This window comes from Mustela nigripes, chromosome 13 (assembly GCF_022355385.1).
Source record: "Mustela nigripes isolate SB6536 chromosome 13, MUSNIG.SB6536, whole genome shotgun sequence".
Lineage (NCBI taxonomy): Eukaryota > Metazoa > Chordata > Mammalia > Carnivora > Mustelidae > Mustela > Mustela nigripes.
In genome coordinates, this window is record NC_081569.1 from 38,494,277 (window position 1) to 38,515,951 (window position 21,675).

General features: G+C 40.7%; 1 protein-coding gene and 1 non-coding gene across 2 annotated transcripts in view; both read left to right on the forward strand.

Moving 5' to 3' along the window:
• The first annotated feature begins 7,417 nt into the window (after positions 1–7,417).
• LOC132000406 (U6 spliceosomal RNA) lies at positions 7,418–7,524 on the forward strand. Its single transcript, XR_009399281.1, has one exon. It is a non-coding gene; the product is annotated as a U6 spliceosomal RNA (small nuclear RNA).
• Positions 7,525–9,545: 2,021 nt separating this feature from the next.
• LIPC (lipase C, hepatic type) overlaps positions 9,546–21,675 on the forward strand; it is a 149,225-nt gene continuing 137,095 nt past the window's right edge. The window contains exon 1 of the mRNA XM_059372013.1: positions 9,546–9,564. The gene's annotated coding sequence lies outside the window, so the exon portion shown is untranslated. The remainder of the gene's footprint in view (positions 9,565–21,675) is intronic.

The window sequence follows — 21,675 nt, forward strand, 5'->3', positions numbered from 1 at the left end:
ATGATATATTGAATCTTTAGAAATCCAAAGAGAGACATCTGAGTGGCTCAGTGGGTTGAGCCTCTGCCTTCGGCTCAGGTCATGGTCCCACAGTCCCAGAATCAAGCCCCGCATCGGGCTCTCTGCTCAGCAAGGAGCCTGCTTTCCTCTCTTTCTCTGCCTGCCTCTTTGCCCATTTGTGATCTCTGTCTGTCAAAAAAATTAATAAAATCTTTAAAAAAAAAAAAAAGAAATCCAAAGAACTTCACAGTTACCACTGAGTGTAAAGTAGGAGTAAATATTTTCTGAGTGAAACTTCAAAAAAGCTTTCTCATGGGAGAGGTCCAAGAGCTTTGGTGGTAGGAAGCCTACGCCATTCGGCCGTACACAGCCTTTGTTGGCCTGCCTCTTGGCACCGGCATGTTTTCTAAATTGGCAAACATGCTGGAGACCGGAGTTGCACATAAATGAAGTGGGAGTGCTTCTAATAACTAAGAGCTACTCGATGAAGAAATAGCGTGACTCTGAATCTCTGGACATGTCTCCCCTAAAGGAGGCTGCAGATGGTAGGAACAGGGCCAACTGGGGTCCCTTCTACCCCTACCAAAGTGACATTATTTAGGTTCACCACCTGGTTATTAAATTTGCCAGATGGCAAGCCCAAGTAACGGCTCGGAAAGAGAGTCACCAGCCAATCCACGAGCCTCACACAGCCTGTACCATTAATTTAACATGTGATGCACATACTAGTACATAATATGGGTAATGAGGCATCACAGAGCCATCCTAAAAGCAGACATCTGGGCTCATGCGGGACAGCCCTGTGCACAGGGGCCCTGGGAAAAAACCGACTGTTTCGTGCAGCAGGGACCGGGAAGAGGTGGGGGTGGGGGAGGCAGGAAGTGGGGTGCGTGCCCATGTGCCTGCTGTCCAAAGGATTCCACGATTTTGCTTCCATCCTTAAGACATTGCTGACTCCTGCCTGGTTCTAAGAGTTGCCCGGTTCTCAGCTTTTCTGGGTTGTTATTTTCCACTTTGATGAAAAAGTGTGATATTTTTACACCAATGCAGGGAAAAATGGAACTGTGACTAGAGGTGGATTTGAATGCTTTGACAGTTCTAGTCCAACTCTGACAGCGACAATGGCTTTCCTTTAGGAAAAGGTGTGTGTGTGTGTGTGTATGTGTGTGTGTGTGTGTGTCTGGGGGCGGTGGGGAGAGCAGCTGAGGGGAGGGTTCACACCCACTGGCTCTCCTCTGGAACAGGCTTGTGGAGGAGAAGCTCCAGCTGGTCCCACTGGTTGCAACCAGAGAGGAAGGCCCAGAAAGAAAAGCTGGCGAAGCCGGCCAGGCTCCAACTGGGCCCTGGCAGCCACGTGGAGGTCTCGGCATTCCTTATCATGGTTCCTGTCCCTCGGGGCTCCCCTGGTGCCCCCAAAGTGCCAACCCAGGTGCTGCCCGCATCATCCGACCGTCGCTGGCCGTGGGCGTCCATGCACTTACCAGCAGGTGCTTCCTGGCGGTTCGGCCCTGGTAGACACTGGCTAACGGGCTCCTGGAATCTCTCTGTATGGTGTCTTCCAACAACACATGAATCTCCAATGACCTCAAAAGGAAAAGTGTAATTAAAAATTAAATTAGAAAACCATGAATATGTCTGACATGGAGCAGATCAGCAGAAACCAGTGACGAGCTCCACGACTGCTGGGAGAGGAAGACGGAGCCGGAGACGAGCCCTGGACAGACCACCAGGAGGAAAAGGGCAGACACGTGTGGCGAGGGCACACATGGGACAGGGAAGGGACGTCAGGGCAGAGGCCATGACCTCCCGGGCGAGGAGAAGGAGGAGGGGAGAGAGCAGCGGTGCTGGGCAGGGGAGCTGTGTCCCGGGGCAGGGACCCCCTTTCCTGGCAGGGCTCCGGCAGACCCTGGGTGGCCATCCGGAAGGCCCCTTCTAGGTTTCTTCCCGGCTCTCGGAATGTATGAGATGCTGACCTATTTTCAAAACCAGTTTTCCTCACTGGCTCATTTTGGGTTCTGAACCGAACTGTGACTGTAAATAAGGCCATCTGTGTCTCTCAGCCGGCTCTTCAGAAGCCGAGGACATTCCACCACTGAAACTTCTGAGCGTCGGGCGGGGTGGGAAAATGCTCTTGTGACCCACTCTCAGGAGCTGTCACCATGTCTGCTGCCATCTAAAGGACATCCTCCTGGCCGTGCCCGTATCTTCCATGGCAGCGACAGCCTAGGCAAGCCCTCACCAGGTTTTCTGTTGAACATGCAGGGGTAAACCTAAATGCCCAGGGAATTCAACATCCATCACATTTTACAGTAGTGTCTACACCATGGGCACATTCATCTCAGAACCTCGAAAATGCACAATAACCCCGTGAGGCCAGCAGTGCCGGCCTCTCACAGAAAGAGTCAAAGTCTGAGACGGAGCAGGTCTCATACCCCCAGCTTCTGACCCCAGGGCACTTCTTTACACCCAACCCCGCTGCTCCCAGCCTAGGGTTTTGCCTTCTCCGTGTCAAGATGTACTTCTCTACCTCTTCTGATCTCGGCTTCACTCTCTCACCGTTGACCCCCACACGCCCTCATCCCATTTTGTCGACGTTACACTGTTGACGTCTTGGTACTTCCAGGCGATGCCCAGCCGCTCTGGGGCTCGCTATGTTGCCCGGACTACAGTGCCACCCGTCTCACCCGCCTGACGCTCGTTCGCCCCAAGCACCTGCTCTTCTGGTGTCTCACTCCAGTCTAACTCCTTTTGGGGAGCAACCTGAAACAAGTCTTTCTTAAATGCCAGCCTGTCTGCTTTCAGTGGTGTTTCTGGCCATTTTGCAGCCAGCATGGTACATGGCATGGTCAGACCCAAACCCAGGATTGCTTAGCCTCAAAGAATCAGCAGCAAGCAGCCGTCGAGCCCAGCTGGGAGGGACCAGCAGGGAAGTCGATGAGACCCAGGAGTGGATACAGAAGTTAGAACCACAGATGAGGAGTCGGAAATGCGAACGATGTTATGGTGGCAAAACTGAGGAAGCAAATAGCGTCCTGGTTTGTTTGAAAGAGGGACACTTTCAAAGGACCAGGTGTGGCTGTCTCCTTTTGTTCCACAATGTCTTAGGCACCACCTGTCACTGGCCGGATGAAGGATTCGGCAGCCTGGGAGTTCACAGGGGGCCCGCCTGCCTTGGACACAACCCTGTTGATTGGAGCCAAAGCACCTCACGCAAGAGTGATAGGTCCAAGCCCACAGATATTCACACCCTAAATCACAGAGAAAGTCAGGATGGGAGAAGATTGACAGTGTTCCCGATCAAAACAGACACCTCATCACAGCATATTTAGTGGAAAACAAAAGTTGAATTCTCTATCTCAGCTGCAGAGCCCAATACATCACTGCCAAGAAGAAAGCGTTTAATAAAATTCTTCTTTAAGTTATATCTAAAGTAGGAGCTCTATGGAGCAACTAGGCAGATGACAAGCAGCCCCACCCCCAAGTTCATGGTGCAATGAGAATAACCTTGACATGGACAAAAAGGCCCAGCACATTGACCCCACAGATACGTACTGAGCACACCTACTACATGCCAGGCTAGGCTCTGTCATTGTACCACAGCTGCCCTTTGAAGTTTCCAAAGCAAGTAAAAATAGACGGTCAAGTCTGATCCCCATAAAACCAAGTGATAAAGGTGTTGGTATCCCCACTTTGCAGATGAGTAAACTGAGGCTCACCAAGTTTAGATGAATGGCCCAAGGTCATATGACTAGTACTTAATATATAGTTTGGATACATGGCCATGTAAACTTCTTTGCATGGGAATACTTGTCCTTCAAGCCCCTGGATGCCTATGGACCCTTTCCTACCTGTGCCAAAACCCGGTCCTCAACCTCTACATGCACTGTTCCTCAGATGACTCCACCTGTAAGGCTTCTTCTATAGGAAGGGTAATGTATCAGCTTCAAGTAACAGAAAAACCAACTAAGAGTGCCATTAACAAGAAAAGCAATTTTATGGGGCACCTAGGTGGCTCAGTGGGCTAAGCCTCTGCCTTCGGCTCAGGTCATGGTCTCAGGGTCCTAGGATCGAGCCCCACATCGGGCTCTCTGCTGAGAGCCTGCTTCCCCTCCACTCCTCTGCCTACTTGTGATCTCTGCTAAATAAATAAATAAAATCTCTTAAAAAAAAAAAAACAATTTTACATAACAGGAGATGCGAAAGTAGGCAATTCCAGATTTGGACTTAGCTCACAATTGTCATAAAAGAAAAAAAAAATGCATTGAAAGAACCAAGATCTTCCCTTCATTCCACTCTACCATGTTTAGGCTCGTCTCCTTGCATCCATACAATGGCTGCTTTGACTCTGTAATTTCATGTTCTCCCAGGATTTTATCCAAAGGCAGATCCAGGTCACGTGACTACCCAGCAGCAAGAATCTGGTATTTGTGTCTTTCATAGGGAGGGAAAGGTACATGAGGGGGAAGTTGGAAACGGCTACTGGATAGCTAATCTACATTCTCCACTGCTGGTAACTTTCTGATTCCTAATTAGGGTCAGAGCTGAAAACTAATTTTTCCTGAGCTGGAATATGGATTTCTTGACACTACCTGTAAGTTGCTTTATTAGTTTTCTATTGCTGTGTTATAGCTTAATGCAGCTTAAGTCTTGGCAGCTTTACACAATATGCATTTATTTTCTCACAGTTCTATAGGTCAGAAGTCCCGGAAGTTGAATAGGTTCTCTGCTTAAGTACTTGCAAAGCTGAAATCAAGATGTTAGCTAATCTGAGCTCTCATCTGGACCTCTAGGGAAGAATTCACTTCCAAGCTCATTCAGATCATTAGTAGAATTAAGCTCCTTGCAGCTGTGGGACTGAGGTCCCATGACCTTCCTGGCCATCCACCAGGATCACTCTCAAGTCCAAAGACCATTCTCCATCCTTGAACAAGGCCCCTTCCATCTTTAATGCCAGCAACAGCACATTGACTCCTTCTCATATTTCAATGTCCTTTCTGCCACCAGCTGAAGAAAATGCTCTGCCTTTAAGAGCCTTAAGTATTAGAGCAAGCACACCCAGATCATCTGCCTGTTGCCATAATCACAGGAGTTAACACCAGAGGGTGAAGATCATGGGATCTTAAAACTCTTAAAATTCTTACAATTCCATCTACTTCAGTCACCATTAAAAAAGAAAAAAAATAAGGATTTATTCTTCAAGGTCAAGATAGGGTCACCCTTCTCTGATTTACAATAAGGACAGGAGGACTCCCAATCAAAACAGAGACACTGCAAGCAAAATATTAAAGAAGAGAATGGCTGCTGGGTGGAAAACCAAGAGTGTCTGATTCCATCCACCTTTCTTCTGTGAAACTGAGATATTAAGCCTAACTTAGTTACACAGTGGAGTCCCACCTTGCTGGTGGACATCTTTTTTAAATGAGAACATGGTGCAAGTGTCCCACTGATGGGGACATGGATTCCTGTTTCAATTAACTCCCTCCACCACCACCACTCCCCTCCTCAGCCTGCCATGTGTTCCCCACACAGACTCATGAAGAATGCTGACTAACAGGGAGTTTGATGGGGTTTTCATATAACATATTTAGTGTGGCTCAATTTCTCATGTTGATTTCTCACTGGTTTGCATCTATCTATTGGGCAAAAGGGAAGGACAAGAGTTTACAGGAAGATGAGGCCCCTCTCAGAGCTCCCACAGAGCAGCCTGCACACTGCCCATAGTGTTGAGAATGGGAGGGCTTTTCCATGTTCTTTTCTGTGTCCTTCTAAAGAGAAATCCCACGCCCTCTCCTCTATAGAGATGCCTCATGTCCAGCTCTTTGAACGCACTGTTTTGTTTCCCTGCCTTAAACTTGACTCAGACCTCCTGTGTTTTCTCACTTCGTTTTCCCTGCTTTATGACATCTATGTGGACTTCACCTTCGCCGCTGACCAAAAAGTCTAAAATCCCAAGTGAGATGTCTCCAAGGAGCTGACGTGTGTTTGCACAAGCACGTGAAGATCCTTCAGAACTACAGATTATACACCAGGAACAGCTCAATGCCTTTGAGAATTCTCTACGTTCATGGATGTTGTGTTTACCTTTTATTTTAAGAGCTTCTGAGCCCATTCTCTTGAAGCACCTTGCCTTACCAGGAGCCCTGCTCATTTGTCGTGTTGCCTCCTTCACTCAGAGGCCTCCATCAATCAGTTTCTGAAACAAGGCAGGTTCTGTGCAGAATCAAAAGCCACCACATCACAGCTGACGGCAAAAGAATGCAGCGAGCATTATTGCTTGTACACAGGCCTTCGTCTCTTTGAGAAGTATGTTTGAAATGAATGAGGCAGACGAGAGTGGTAGCTTCAAAAGCAGCTCTCCTCCTCTGGGCTTTTCTTGTTGAAAAGTCCTGAGCAGCAGTATTACAAGAAAGTCAAGAGAATAAAAGGAAAATCGGAGGCAGGCTCCAGGTTTCCTAGATGAGAGACTCACACCTGGCCTCAGCCAGGCTGTGCCACTGGACATTTGCCTTTCCTTTGTAGATTTCGGTTTGCAAGGTTAAAGTGAAAGAGGCTGTTTACTTTCTCCCAGGGATTATGGATTAAAAAAAAAATGCATAAATTTCCTTCACTAAGAGCCTAGCCCAGAAGTACGACAGGCTCCTCTCTTGCGTGGTGCCTCTTAAGGCCGTCACTGTTGGTAGTAGAGCTGCGGGCACCACTGTTGCCATGGTTATGACTTCTGGACCAGGGGATTGGCTGATCCTTAGCCCGGCTCTTCCATCCAGCTGTCATCTCCCCTGCAACGAGAGGCCTCCTTACTCCCTGATCCATCTTGTATTTGGCTGGCAGGTTAGAGAGCACAGTTTTCCATGGCACTTCATGACCCTTCCATAGAGCCTCAATGACCCTAATGTTGATTTGGACCTAAAGTCTTGGGTTAGTGGAAAAGTTGAAACAATATTCAGGTCTCATATAGATGATGATCCTAATAATTGGCTTAAGGATCATCGCCTTCCTCTCTTGGTTGCAGAGGCTTTGCCATGGCTGCTTGGAAGTTCAGAGCAAATATCTGGCCCACAGCCAGGAAGCGAAAAGAACGTGTATTTGACGTGGAACCTCATTCATGAGTTCACCTTATTTTTCCCATCCTTATCTTCCATGCCTGAATTTTTCTTTTTAATAAGTCTCACATTATTTGCATCTTTAAAAAGTGCCTTAAATTCTTTTGAAGCAAGGTTATATATATATATATATATATATATATATATATATATATATGTCTATTCCTCAAAAATCCAATGAAAGAAAAAAAGAAAGTGCAAAGGTTTTTCTGGCCAGGAAGGGAAGACTGCAGAGTGCAAAGCACCTAGAACATATTCTGTGTAAAAACAAAATGGGATCGTTTAAATGCATATTTTCTGTTGAAGAAAAAAACATGGTGCTCGCTTTGGCAGCGCATATGCTAAAACTGGAATGGTACAGAGAACATTAGCATGGTCCCTGCTCAAGGATGACGTGCAAATTCACAAAGCATTCCATATTTTTAGACATTGGTCAAAGGGTAACAAACTCCCAGCTATAAGATAAATAAGATCCGGGGACCTAACACACAGGATGGTGACTATAGCTAACAATATTGCTTTATGTACTTGAAAGTAGTTAACAGGGGAGATTTTAAATGTTATCAACATACACACACACACACCCATAATTACGTGAAGGGTTGGAGATATTAACTAACTGTATTGTGGTCATCCTTTTGCAATATATACGTGTATCTAATCCTCATGTTGTTTAAACTTGTATGTGTTGTATGTCAATAATATCTCAGTAAAGCAAAGGAGGGAAAAACTACAACTTCAGAGAAAACCACATACACATACACAACTGAGTTTTAAAAAAAACTGGAATTTCCGGTACAGAGGAGGCATAAAGACATGACACTCCTAATCTCAGGAAGCTCCCTAAACAATTAAGGAGCTGTTACGTGAAGTCACTCACTGGAGATTTTGGTCAGTCCCTTTAGAAGACTGGGGCGGGCCGTGTGGACAGGCCACACCAGCAGGGAGGTGCGTGGGGGGTTCTGGGAATCCCAGTTCCTTGCCCACAGTAAAAACTTCACAAGTATCTGCTGAATAGATGGAAAAGATAAGTAAAACAAAATGAAGCAAAAAACCCACAACAGGGGCACCTGGGTGGCTCAGTGGGTTAAAGCCTCTGCATTCGGCTCAGGTCATGATCCCAGGATTCTGGAATCGAGCCCCGCATCAGGCTCTCTGCTCACCAGGGAGCCTGCTTCCTCCTCTCTCTCTGCCTGCTTCTCTGCCTACCTGTGGTCTCCGTCTGTCAAATAAATGAATAAAATCTTAAAAAAATAAAAAAAAATTTTAAAACCCACAACAGCAAAAGCAGACAAACAACAAAAAACATTATGCCTACATGCTAAGCCCACAGATAACGTTCAAATGAACTTGGGCAGAAATGATTTAACAGCACCCAGAAAAGCAGATGCAGCACACGGCTTTAGTCCTTTGAATCTTCTCGACAACACTTTGAGGTAGATGTTTTTTTATCTCTACTGCTTTTCAATGAGGTTAAGGAAGATTAACTAATTTGTGCAAGACCCCATAACCAGTAGGTAGGATTTAAGCCCAGAGCCATCTGATTCTCAAAACAGACTATTCCTTCCATCTTCCCCATCATTCCCCAAGCTCTTCTTCTGTCCAGAATGCACATCTGAGGCCCCATTCCAGAGGCACTGAATCAGTCTCTGGGGAGGGACTTAGAAGCATATGTTTAACAAGAGACAAGATGATTCTATCATCACAGAAGTTTAAGAAAACAGCCCTGTTGCCTCAGGTGGGAAACGCATCCATCTCCCCCTCTCACCGATCAAATAGAAGCCATCAGAGATTTGAAGCTCACACAACAAAAATCAATTGCATCGTTCTGGAGTTTATCGGATTCTAATATTATAGGATATTTTTTCCCCACTTGGGTGTTATAGCATTGTCAAAGTTCATCTGGATCCTGAAGGGCATCGACAATTCTGGGAAGTTAAAAACGGACTCTAGCAGACTCCTCAGATTTTTTTAGTTTTCCCCTGTCTCTGTTTGGTCCTTCGGGGCAGAAGTTAAGAATGCAGCTTCAGCTCCCAGTAGCTTGAACAGACACAGAGTTTGCCAGCTGTGCAGGGGCTGGAGGGCTGCTGGAAGGAGAGCCCCAGGCTGAGAATCAATCCTCCTGTCCCGTTGCCCACCAGATGGCTGTCATTGGACGAGCAAATTCCATGATCCGGGAAGTAGAAAATCCATCACTGCTTGGTTTGCTTTTCTGAGTGTCAGTGTTTCCTCACCCGACGACAAGAGAAGAGGCCGAAGAAGGCTGCAGCTTCAACCCCCACCATGGAAGTGAGCGACGACGTATTTATACCGCCTAAATCCTTAATGAATTAGATGGGAAGCAAAACAGTGATTCCTGACAGGGCTGAATTTGAGTCAGGCTGTGAAACTCCACAGCGCAGCCAGAAGGAGAGACGGGACGAGTTGAACTGAAACCTGACCACTGCCTCTCAGCAAATTTACTGTAAGTTATTCCCGTTATCTCAGAGAGAAATTTGAGACGGGGTTAGAGAAAAGCCCAGAGCTCATTTCCCCCATGTTGAGCACAGATCGTTGTTTTAAGAATTTGTTTTATATGCTATTGCCAGAAAACTTGCTTTGAATGAAATTTCCAGGACTGCTATCTATAATAGCAAAAAATGACAAGTTTTATTTTACAAACAATAGTTTAATATAATATTAATAGTTTAATATGCTTTACTATGCTTCTATTCCAGAATATTCTCCTTTAATCTTCACAACTAGATAAATTTTATACTCTTTATTAACATGATTGTACAGATAAGGAAACTAGTAGCTTCCTTCTCATAGAGTCCTTAAGTAATTTGCAACAAGTCCATAGATCTTAGCTGAAAGCCCATCTCATGTCATTGTACCAACTGCTTTCCAAGGGAGCCCATATATAAAGGCTGTTTGTTTCTCCAAAAACAAATTCCTATATGGTGTGAAAACAGGACCCCACAACACCTTTGTTGCTTAAAGATCGATATCTGTAATAAAATGATGCATAAATGCTAAAAAAAAATTTTTTTAAGTTTTATTGAGGAAATTCGTGCAACAAGAAAGAAACCACTGGTAAAGGTGGAATCATATAAAAAAGATTCTGAAACCCGAAAAGTGGAGGGATGGGGAAAGAGGCTCCTGATTATAATTAAAAATACAAAAACAACAGTGAAGACATGGATTACCCAAGTTACAAATGAAAAAACAAAAGAAATAATTAAAAAACAAACTACTGTAATGGGAGTTGTGAATTCATGATCAGCCTAAGACAAAAATTAGACAATATTTAAAAATTAGATAAATTTCTTTTTTTTAAGATTTTATTTATTTATTTGACAGAGAGACACATGGAGAGAGAGGGAACACAAGCGGGGGAGTGGGAGAGGGAGAAGCAGGCTTCCCGCTGAGCAGAGAGCCTGATGCGGGGCTCAGTCCCAGGACCAGGGGATCATGACCTGAGCCAAAGGCAGTCACTTAATGCCTGAGTCACTCAGGTACCCCAGAATGATAAATTTCAACAGACAAAATTTTAGAAGTCATGTGACAAAAGTAGATATAAATTAGAAAAATAAAATATAAGTTATGAGTACTACACTTAGAATGGTAGAACCAGTGGACATATATTGAACTCAGAAACAATTCGGATGATTCATTTTTCTCAAGGTATCGGGCATCGGTACATATACGCTCTTAAATAAGAGTCTAAAAATGAATACAGAGGAAAGTAATAGATGTATTTTCTCACCACAGTGCAATAAAGCTAAATGCTAATGATACAAGTAAAAATACAAGGAAAGGAGCCTTGGCAAAATAGTGATTGAACCTTCAGCCTTGGAAGCAGACAGTCTAGGGTTTAAACTATAAATCCATTCCTTACTGCTGTGTGACCTAGACACTTTATTGAACCTCTCTGAACCTTGGATTCTTCATCTAAAAATGTGACTCTAATTTGCAAAGATGTTGTGAATTTTATCTATAAAGTACGTATAATTGGGGTGCCTGGGTGGTTTCTTCAGTAAAGCAGCCAACTCTTGGTCTCAGTCCAGGTCTCAATCTTAGAGTCATGAGTTTATGCCCTCTGTTGGGCTCCAAGCTGGAAATAAAAAATGCTTAAAACAAAACAATATTATAGTATTAAGACTTAAAGGAAGGCCGAAACCCATACATCATACAATTATGATCCCATATTTTCAACGTACACATATTTTATTTAACTAGGAAAAGCCAAGAATTTTTGTTGATTGAAATCCAAAGTCCAGGGGCACCTTGGTACCTCAGTCAGTTGAGCATCTGCCTTCAGCTTAGGTCATGATCTCAGGGATCGAGACCTGCATTAGGCTCCCTGCTCAGTGGGGAGCCTGCTTCTCCCTCTCCCTCTGCCTTCCTCCCTCTCTCTGCCAAATAAATTTTTAAAATCTTAAAAAAAAAAAAAAAGAAAGCCAAAGTCTAGAAAATATATCTCTAAATACTAACAGTGCTCATAAGTATGCCCTGGGAACTCTGATGATTTTTGTTATTTTGCTTTATTTTTTTATTCTAAATATATAGTTAAAGCACAATAAAACAATAATATGATAATAAATATACCTTTCTTTAGAACATAGTATAAGAAGAAAATAAAATATTCATATATTGAGAGTCTATAGGTGGGGATTGCTGTGAACATACAGTCATTTCAGTTGTTGCCACAGTCATCATCATCATTATAAATTCTAAAATGCTTTCTTTCTCTCTCTCTCTCTGTGTATATATGTATATATAGATAGAGAAAGAAAGCATTTTAGAATACACACATATATACATATATACATACAATGTATTTATATATTCACACATATATATACGTGTGATATACACATATATATATACACACACATATATATACATATATATACAATGTATTTGTGTATATATATATGTACACACACATATATATACAATGTATTTATATCATAGAATAAAATAAACATCAATTTAAATTATTTTTAAATTTAAATATAAATTAATTTAAAATTTGGATATATAAATTTATTGATATAGATATAAATAAACATAGGTATAAATATATATTCTCTAATAAATATATATATTCTGTAATATATACCATAGTATTATATATAGCACTAAAGTACTTTAGTGCAACATATAGTATACTATAGTAAATAGTATACAGTATAAAATATATAATATTAAAGTATATAGTATACTGTATATAGTATACAGTATATAGTATACATATACATTACTGTGTATAGTATACAATACAATATATTATATAGTATATATATACTATAGTATACAGTATACCATGCAGAATAGTAGTATACAGTATATACTAGTATATAGATATAACTATATATTCTATAATATATATTATAGTATTATATATAGTGCTAAAGTACTTTAGTGCTACACTATATAACATATAGTATACTATGCAGTAGTATATGTATACTATATGTATATATAGTACATATATATACTGTATGTATATATATACTACATATGTAGTTTACATATGTAGTATATATATACATACAGTATATATGGAGTATATATGTATGTATACTATACCATATATGCATATTGTATACTATATGTAGACTGTAATATAGTATATATACTATAAATATACTATACATACTATACATGTGTATAGCTAGCACATTTATAAGTATATTATATACTATATACATATAGTATATATAGTATATAGCATATACATAGTATATGTATACATATACTATACATATTGTTTACATCATATATACTGTAAAGTATATGTATATATAAAACTATATGTATACTATATATGTACTATATGTATACAGCATACTATATGAACACTATACATGTATATAACACATATATAGTATATATTTAATATACATCATGTGTATATATGTATATATAGTGTATATACACACACATATAGTATATAGCATTTATATACCATGTATAATACTAGAGGTCATATAGTAGTACATATTACTATATTATATACTATATAACATTATATGCTGTACATAGCATTACATATATAAAAACACAATCTTGGGATAAATAACAATTTGAATATGGGCTACAGACTTAGATAATCATATTGTATCAATACGAAACTTGCCAATTTCCTTAAATGTTAAATTCCCTAATTTTTAAAAGAGAAAATGTCTGTCATGGGAAATATACACAGAAACATTTAGGTTTGTATGTATGTACGTACATCTGCATCTTATTCTCAAATGATTTGGGGGGAGAATCATATATAGAGAGAAAATGCATGATAAAAGGATCAGGTTAAATATAAGCAAATAAAATATAAACAAATGGTGAATCTGGGTAAAAAGTACACAGGAGTTCTTCATACTAGTCTTCTAACATTTCTGTAAGTTTAAAATAATATAAAAATAAAAAACAAATAAACAAGTAACAGTTTCTAAGAACAGCAGCAAAAACTCTCCTTAACAACAAGGTGAAGAAAAAAATTAAGAGCATGATAGTAACATTCAGAGCATTGTAAAATTGAAAATACCACCCGTCAAAAGTAAGGGGAGTATGAACAATCAGGGTACAGAAATAAAAACAGAGATGCATTTTAGAAATATGAAATATTCATATGAAAGTGGAGTACGCATCTAATTTAAAATCTTATAAAAAGAAGAGAGTCAACATCAGGGGAAATAGGAAGAAAATAATAAAGATGAAGAGCAAGGATAAACAAGTTAAAAAACAAGGAAGTCAGTGGTAATAAGAAGTAAATTTAACTGTTCATTCTTCGAAAAGATTATAAGATATATTAAGACCCATGGAAGAAGATAATAAATAAAAGTGTATGAGTCAAGAAAATTAAAAACGCACAATTGATATAAGGATTTTAAAATGCAAATGATCGTAGTACACAATTTATGAGAATTCAAAATGTTCAACCAAATGGACAATACCAAATATAAAATCCACAAAACCAGATGGAGAAAACATGAAAATGATGAAGAAGGAGGAGGAACTTGAGAAACATATTTTTTTTTAATATTTTTATTTATTTATTCAACAGACAGAAATCACAAGTAGGCAGGGAAGCAGGCAGAGAGAGAGGAGGAAGCAGGCTCCCCACTGAGCAGAGAGCCCGATACGGGACTTGATCCCAGGATCCTGAGATCATGACCTGAGCCGAAGGCAAAGGCTTAACCCACTGGGCCACCCAGGCGCCCCAGAACTTGAGAAACATATTAAAGTAGTCCCTCACCTAACCAAAGATATATAACTTAAACAAATTTAGTGAACAGTATTTCTATATATTCAAGAAAACAGACCTTCCTGTATGACGTAATCAGTTCTAAATCATGGAGAAACAAGACCCGATACCCACTTCATCCTAAGAGATAAGTATCTTACTCATCCACAAATCTGTGAAAATGACCACACATGCACATACACACACAAACACACTCTTTGGACGGCAAATGTACAGAGACCAGTTTCCAATAAAACTAGTTTGGAAAGATTACAACCAAGTTCAGTCATACAGTAGATTTTCCAAAAATAATTGTTGGCTAAGTGAATCAATAAATATATGAGTATATGAATGAAGAAAGTAATGGCAGTCAATTTAGCAGAGTCCACTGAGGGCACGGAAGGCAGGAGTGCCTTGTGCAGGCCACGCATTCGCTAACTTCCAAATCACCTCATCCACATCAGGCCCAATGAGCACAGGCAGAAAAATCATTTTTCATTTTTCACTGAGCTTTGAGAATGCAGCTGTGACAAGACAGTGTCATAATCAATAAAGGGAAATTCTAGGAATGCCAAGAGATCACAACAAATCAAGGACAACTTTTATAAAAGAACTATTGTTTTTTCTTTTTTCTATTTCCTTTTTTTTTTTTTTATGAGACTTAAAATACGAAGAAATGAAGATACTGAGGACTGAAGAGTTAGCAGAACACACCATCCCCCAACATGCCACGTTGGCATTAGGATCATTTTGAGCCAAAGGCGCTTGGAAAAACAGCAGATTCGAGAAGGACATTCTAATCTTCCCTTTCTTCCTAAAACGGGAGATAAGAATTCCCACGTGCAAGATGCCCTTCCCGTACCAAGGGGAAAGAACTGTACTTCAATAGAGAGTAAGAGCTAAAAGAAATCTGTACCAGCAGACCTTGTTAATATACTTCTTATCTTCCTTTAGCTTCCTTGCATAATTCAGTCACTTCTCACGTCGCCTCTCTGTGTTCAGCCCCATATAAAAGCGTGTAGGTTTCGCCATGTCTTTAGGTCTTCATCTCCTCATGAGGCTCCTGTATCCTGTAAAACTCACACATTTGTATATTGTTCGTCTGTCAGTCTTACGTGGGCTTAATCATCAGGCCCAGCCAAAACACCCTCAGAGGGTAAAGGTAATTTTCTCTCTGCTACAGAATGTTCCTGAAGGAAAAGTCCGCTGTAACTGAGTACATGAATGTTTAAACCTGTTCAACAAAACCCACCACTGGCAACCTGAAAAGACACAGTGCAGATTGTGAGGAGATATCGGCAATACGTGTAACCACAAAGAAGCCACATCGGTAGGAAAAACATTAATGAACTAATCAAAAGAGGGGCAGAAGATCTGAATAAGCAAATGATAACACAAGAAACCTAAATGACCAATGACATGCGTAAAAGGATGCTCAAGGTTACGTCACCAGTAATCAGAGAGATGCAAATTAAAACAAGGTACTATTTTACATCTGTCAAACAGGTAAAAATGAAATAGTCTGACACTCTCAGGTGCTACTGATGATGTGGAAAAATAGGAGAAAGGTTCACATTTTGATGACGATGTGTTCAGTGTCGTAACCATTTTGGAGAATAAACACTCAACGTGCGGCAACACCGAAGAGACCCATATCTTGGAACCCCGATGTTTCACTTCTAGGAATAAACTCTAGGAGCTCCCACTTGTGGACAACGCAAGTCCAGTGCAACATTGCTTGTAACAGCAAAACACCCACAAACAAAACAGTAAATCACACAAATATCCACCAACAGAACCACCTAATTGTGACGGACTCCTACGACGAGACCACTTCGAGCAGTTCTATCAACAGCAGACAACAGTCTCAAAAATACAATGTTGAATGAAAAACCAAGTTGTAGGTAAATAAGTAGAGTGTAAAATTTGTAGACATACAAAAGAATGCTATATGTTTTGTGGCTACATATATATGTTGCAAACATATGCAGAGGAGAACCACAGGTACCAAACTCAGGGTGTGGCTGCCTCTAAGCAGGGGAAAATGAGATTAGGTTTGGAAAGGGGTACACAGGTATTCAATTCATAACAAAAGTAAAAAGCATAGGAGGCGACTGGGTGACTCAGTGGGTTAAAGCTTCTGCCTTCGGCTCAGGTCATGATCTCAGGGTCCTGGGATCGAGCCCCATATAGGGCTCTCTGCTCAGCAGGAAGCCTGCTCCCCTGCCCCTCTCTGTGTGCTTCTCTGCCTACTTGTGATCTGTCTGTCAAATAAATAAATAAAATCTTTAAAAAAAAAAAAAGCATATATGACAAAATGTTAGGATTTGGTGGATCTGAGTAGCACCCCAATTATAAAAATACATTAAAAATACAAAAATATATAAACTAGTATGTAAAATATATAAAAATCATTAATGAGTAATTCATAAGAAAGAAAATACCTAATAAAAATGGGAATGGTGGGGGCTCCTGGGTGGCTCAGTGGGTTAAGCCGCTGTCTTCGGCTCAGGTCATGATCTCAGGGTCCTGGGATCGAGCCCCGCATCCGGATCTCTGCTCAGTGGGGAGCCTGCTTCCTCCTCTCTCTCTGCCTGCCTCTCTGCCTGCTTGTCATCTCTCTCTCTGTCAAATAAATAAATTAAATTAAATTTAAAAAATAATGGGAATGATGGAGTGCCTGGGTGACTCAGTCATTAAGTGTCTGCCCTCCCAACTCATGATCCCAGGGTCCTGGGATCAAGTCCCCCATCAGGCTCCCTGCTCTGTGGGGAATCTGCTTTTCCCAATGCCTCTGCTGCTCCCTCTGCTTGTGTGTGCTCTCTCTCTCTGTCTCTCTCTGTCAAATAAACAAACAAACAAATAAATAAATAAATAACTCTTTTAAAAAACGTGGAATGGTAAGAAAGCCAACTTTAACTCACTAGTTTAAAAAAATTAAAATATACATACACCATTTCTGCTTATCAACTGAACATGAAATTGCAAAAATGTGAATGCCTGATGTTAACAAGGGGGAAAGGGCAGGTGGGAGGACAGATCACATCCATTCCCTGCTGACAAAAACTTAAAATGATATAAATTTACTAAATTTGGCAGTATATGTGAAAAAGGAAAAAAATACGTGTGTGTGTATGTGTGTGTATATATATGTGTGTATATATATATACATACATATATGTATATATATGTATATGTGTATATATATGTGTGTATATATATGCACACATATATACATATATGTGTGCATATATGTATGTTTATGTATATATGTATGTTTATAGCCTTGGCCTCAGAAATTCTCCTTTAAAGAATTTAAGAACAAAGGAAGTGACCAGAAATTATGCCAAGATTCATGCTTAGGTATCTTTATAGCAGCATTATTCATCATAGTGATGCTTAGATACACTGAATTGATTTTAAAAAATAAGGAATTAAGGCAATTATTATACACCTATAGAATGTAATGCTCAATAACTATTTCAAATAATATTTTAAAAGAATATTTAATGTAGCTGAAATATCTCATTACTATGTTGTTAAGACAAGTTATAAAACCATTTGCACTGTGTTTATTTGCAGCTGTATTTTTAAAAACAAATATATAGGCAGGAAAAATAATTTGGAGGTATCCAAATCAAAATGACAACAGTGGTTGGTTGTCTCTGGATGGTGAAATCCAGAGACATGATCTCTTCACCATATTTTTCACCATGGTCTTCTTCACCATATTTTTCTTATTGCCCTTCATTTTTTTTTACTTTTCAATAGTAAATATTTATTTGTTTTATAATAGAAAAGTTATTCAAAATAAAATATTTACCAAAATAAGCTTTGGTTGGTGGAAGATTTAAATATAAAATCTAAATACGGAGGAACTTGCAAAAAATTGAAAAAAAAAGTATCACCTCTCTGGGGGAATTTTAACTTTCTCAGCTTGGAAGTAATTTTAATGATTGCACTATAAAAATTAGCATTACTGAAGATTTTTTAAGAAGGAAAATATTTCTATCAAACATTACAAAGAATTAAGATCTATCACAAATAGCTAATTCAAATTTGTAAAAATCAATGGCAATTTCTAAAAGATAAATAGGTAAAAGACAGGACCATTCCCATAAGGGAAATACAATTAGTAGACAAACTGGGAAAATGTTAATTCTCTCCAGAAATCAAAGAAATGTAAATGAAAGCCTTCTGAAGATGACAGTTTACATATTCTAAAAGAACCAAAAAAAAAAAAAAAAAAAGGTTGAATGCTAATACTGGTGAAGCTGCCCAGAAATTGACTCATACATTCATTTACAACCATACCACACCCATCCTTTAGGTAGAAATGCTACCACTAAGAATTTATTCTTAAGAAATACTTTGGCAGAAGCAGACGCTCCCTCCTCAGTTACCTGGCTTCTAGCTGTTGGCACTCCCAGAAACCAGCCCTCTGACATCTTCTCTCTTCCATCCATGTGCACAGTCTAGAGGAGCTCATCTATACATACACCCAAACCTCTCTCTTCACAGTGAGAAAGGAAACCAGAGCAGACAAGAGGGACCAGCAAAGAGATACCTAAAGCAAGTTTCATCATAATATTAATCGTTTAGTTTAATAACTGAATGTTCCAGGCTTTATCCACTACGAAGTACCATTGTGGTCACCAGGAATCCCCTAATTGCAGTAGCTCAGTTCACTTTAGGCCACCAAATCTAAGCTGCCCTTGACCCCCACCTCCAAAGTCTGAGGGAATTATTTTTGTGAGGCAGTCTATAAATCACTTAAAATGGGCAGCTCAACACTCCCTCCAGAGCCCTACCACACTAGAAGCCAGAACTTTCCCTCTGCTTGAGGCCACCATGGACCCTGTTGTCTACAAGGTAGACCTGCACACAGGTCAGGAAACAACTGCTTCAACCCCATGTCTCACACAGTCTCTTGATTCCCCAGAAACACTCATCCACTTGGTATCCCAGACTGGGGCCTCTACCTCACATGGGTCCTTTCATGGCTTAAGGGTGTTTGGACATATACCATCTTTCATTCTCATGACCTGTGTGGTCACCAGTTCCATTATCATTATTTATAAGTCATGACTGACACAAGACAGAGCTGAGCTCAAACCCAGATCTTTTGCTGTTGGTCCAGGTCTCTCTCCGTGGCACCAAGACTGGGTCTTGCTACTCCCATGAACAGCCTACCACTTCCTTTTTTGTTCATACATTGCCTGGGAAAAATGGGTAAGGAGAGTTACTTTTCTACCAAGAGCTAAAACAAGCCGGTTTGCTCTGGAGATGATATGACAGCAAAAAGAAAGAGTCCCCAGAGGCTGGGAGTGCTGTGTAAATCTGACTGTGTTGTCCTCCCAGCTCCAAGATCCCAATTACACACCAGCTGACCTCTGAGATCTAATCTCAGCTGTTTCCTAAGGCATCAGGAGGACAATTTGCCAGCCCAGGAGTTCTTGGGACCATCAGATTAGGAGTGAAATTGTGGAGTGAAAAATGGCTTTCTCCAGGGTAGTGCTCCAGGCCCATAAATTTAAAGGAAGCCGAGACACAGCCATATTTTCCTCCTCCTGTCCTTGAACTTTGCCTAGAGGTAGAGCTCCTTCCCCAGCCCGGCTCCCTCATGGCCAATACTTGCTCTACCCTCTGCAGAGTGCGGGCTGCTAAGGACAGATGTACCCATGGGATTCCCCTAAATGATCTGTTACTCAAGGCGTAAGAACTGGGGCTGATGGAATCCTGAGACATTCAAGGATTCCCATTTGGGGTTGAAGAGATCACCCCTCCACTAGACCCAAAGGGAAAAAAACAAACTCCCCGGAGGCAGATTCGCACCAACTGGCCTGGGCAGGACCATATGGATAATTCTCTCTGGTGTCCAGTACGAGCTTCCCCCAGGGGTACATGGATTGTCTGACCTCTGGACATGGGCCCCTGAGGTCTGAGAAGTCTGACCAGGGACAGACTCACCACCAAGCTCCTAGACCTGACTCCAGAAAATCACCTCTCCAGGTGAGCTGTGAGATATGATCTGCTATGAGGAGGGCCCTTACCACTCGAGAGCCTATTTTATCCACCACTAATTTGAGAAAAGGAACCATGTTTTCAAATTTAAATTCTTGTTCAAGACAGGCGCTGGGAATTTCTCAAAACCCAAGAAAGCTAATATCAGACAGAGGGGGCTTTATTTTTCTAACTAGAAAAGAATACATCACAACTTACATAGTTAATTTCAAGAACAGGATAGAGATGCCATCTTTACTTTTTTTCAAAAACACCATAACTCGTTTTCCTATTCTTTATTATAGACAGATAGACGGGCAAAAAGAGAAAGAGAAGGAATATGAAAGGGTAGGAGAAATAAAAAACAGTGAAGGGGGTCCTGGGTAGCTCAAACAGGTAAGCATCTGACGCTTGGTTTCAGCGCAGGTCATGATTTCGGGATGGTGAGATCAAGCCCCACGTCAGGCTCCATGTTCAGTGCAAAGTTTGCTTGAGATTCTCTCTCGCCACTCCCCTTCCCCTCCCTCCGCTCACATGCTCTCTCTCTCTCTCTAAAGTAGTAAATAAAATCTTTAAAAAAAAAGCACAGTGGGTAATTACAACTAATAAAATTATTAATAAAAATAATTATTATAGTAAATAATTATTAATAAAAATAATCACAGTAATCATAGTGGACATGTATTGTGTCGGGCATGCTTGAGGTTAATAATAGTAGGGAAACTGAGGCACAAAGATTTTAAATACTTTGCCCACTCAATGAGCCAAGAAGGGAGAGGGCGGCATGTAGATTCAGTTCCATTATCACAAAGCCACTGTTCAAGAGACAAAGATACGGAGAGACAGCCTTTCCTCCCGAAGGAAACTTCTGCTATCTTTAAAATTCTGTAGCTAAGTACTTCCCTTTATCATTTCTTAACAATAGGAATTACAGGGGAGATTCTGTGCTTCAGTGGAAAACGGCGCATTGTCCATGCACTCTGCGCAGCTGCCTTCCTGGGCCATCTGATTCTGGCATTCTTTGCCCTTGAGGCATTTTACAACTCTGCACACCGCAGATAACTAGGAGCAAAGCAATATGCAAATCCTGCCCTATCCTGTGTGCAAGTTCGATTGACTTTCCTCCCACACTGGGAGAAGCTAGCCCGTGCTTTCATTTGTACATTCTTTTCAACATGCCTTTATCCATATATATTTGCTGGGGCCGGTGGGGGCAGGGGTTGCTTCTCCCTTGAACTAGTTATGCCAACACCCTTACCAGCTTCCTCATTAATGAGATAAATAAAATATGTACCATATGTTCATTTTTAATATAGATAAGACATGATCTTATCTTTA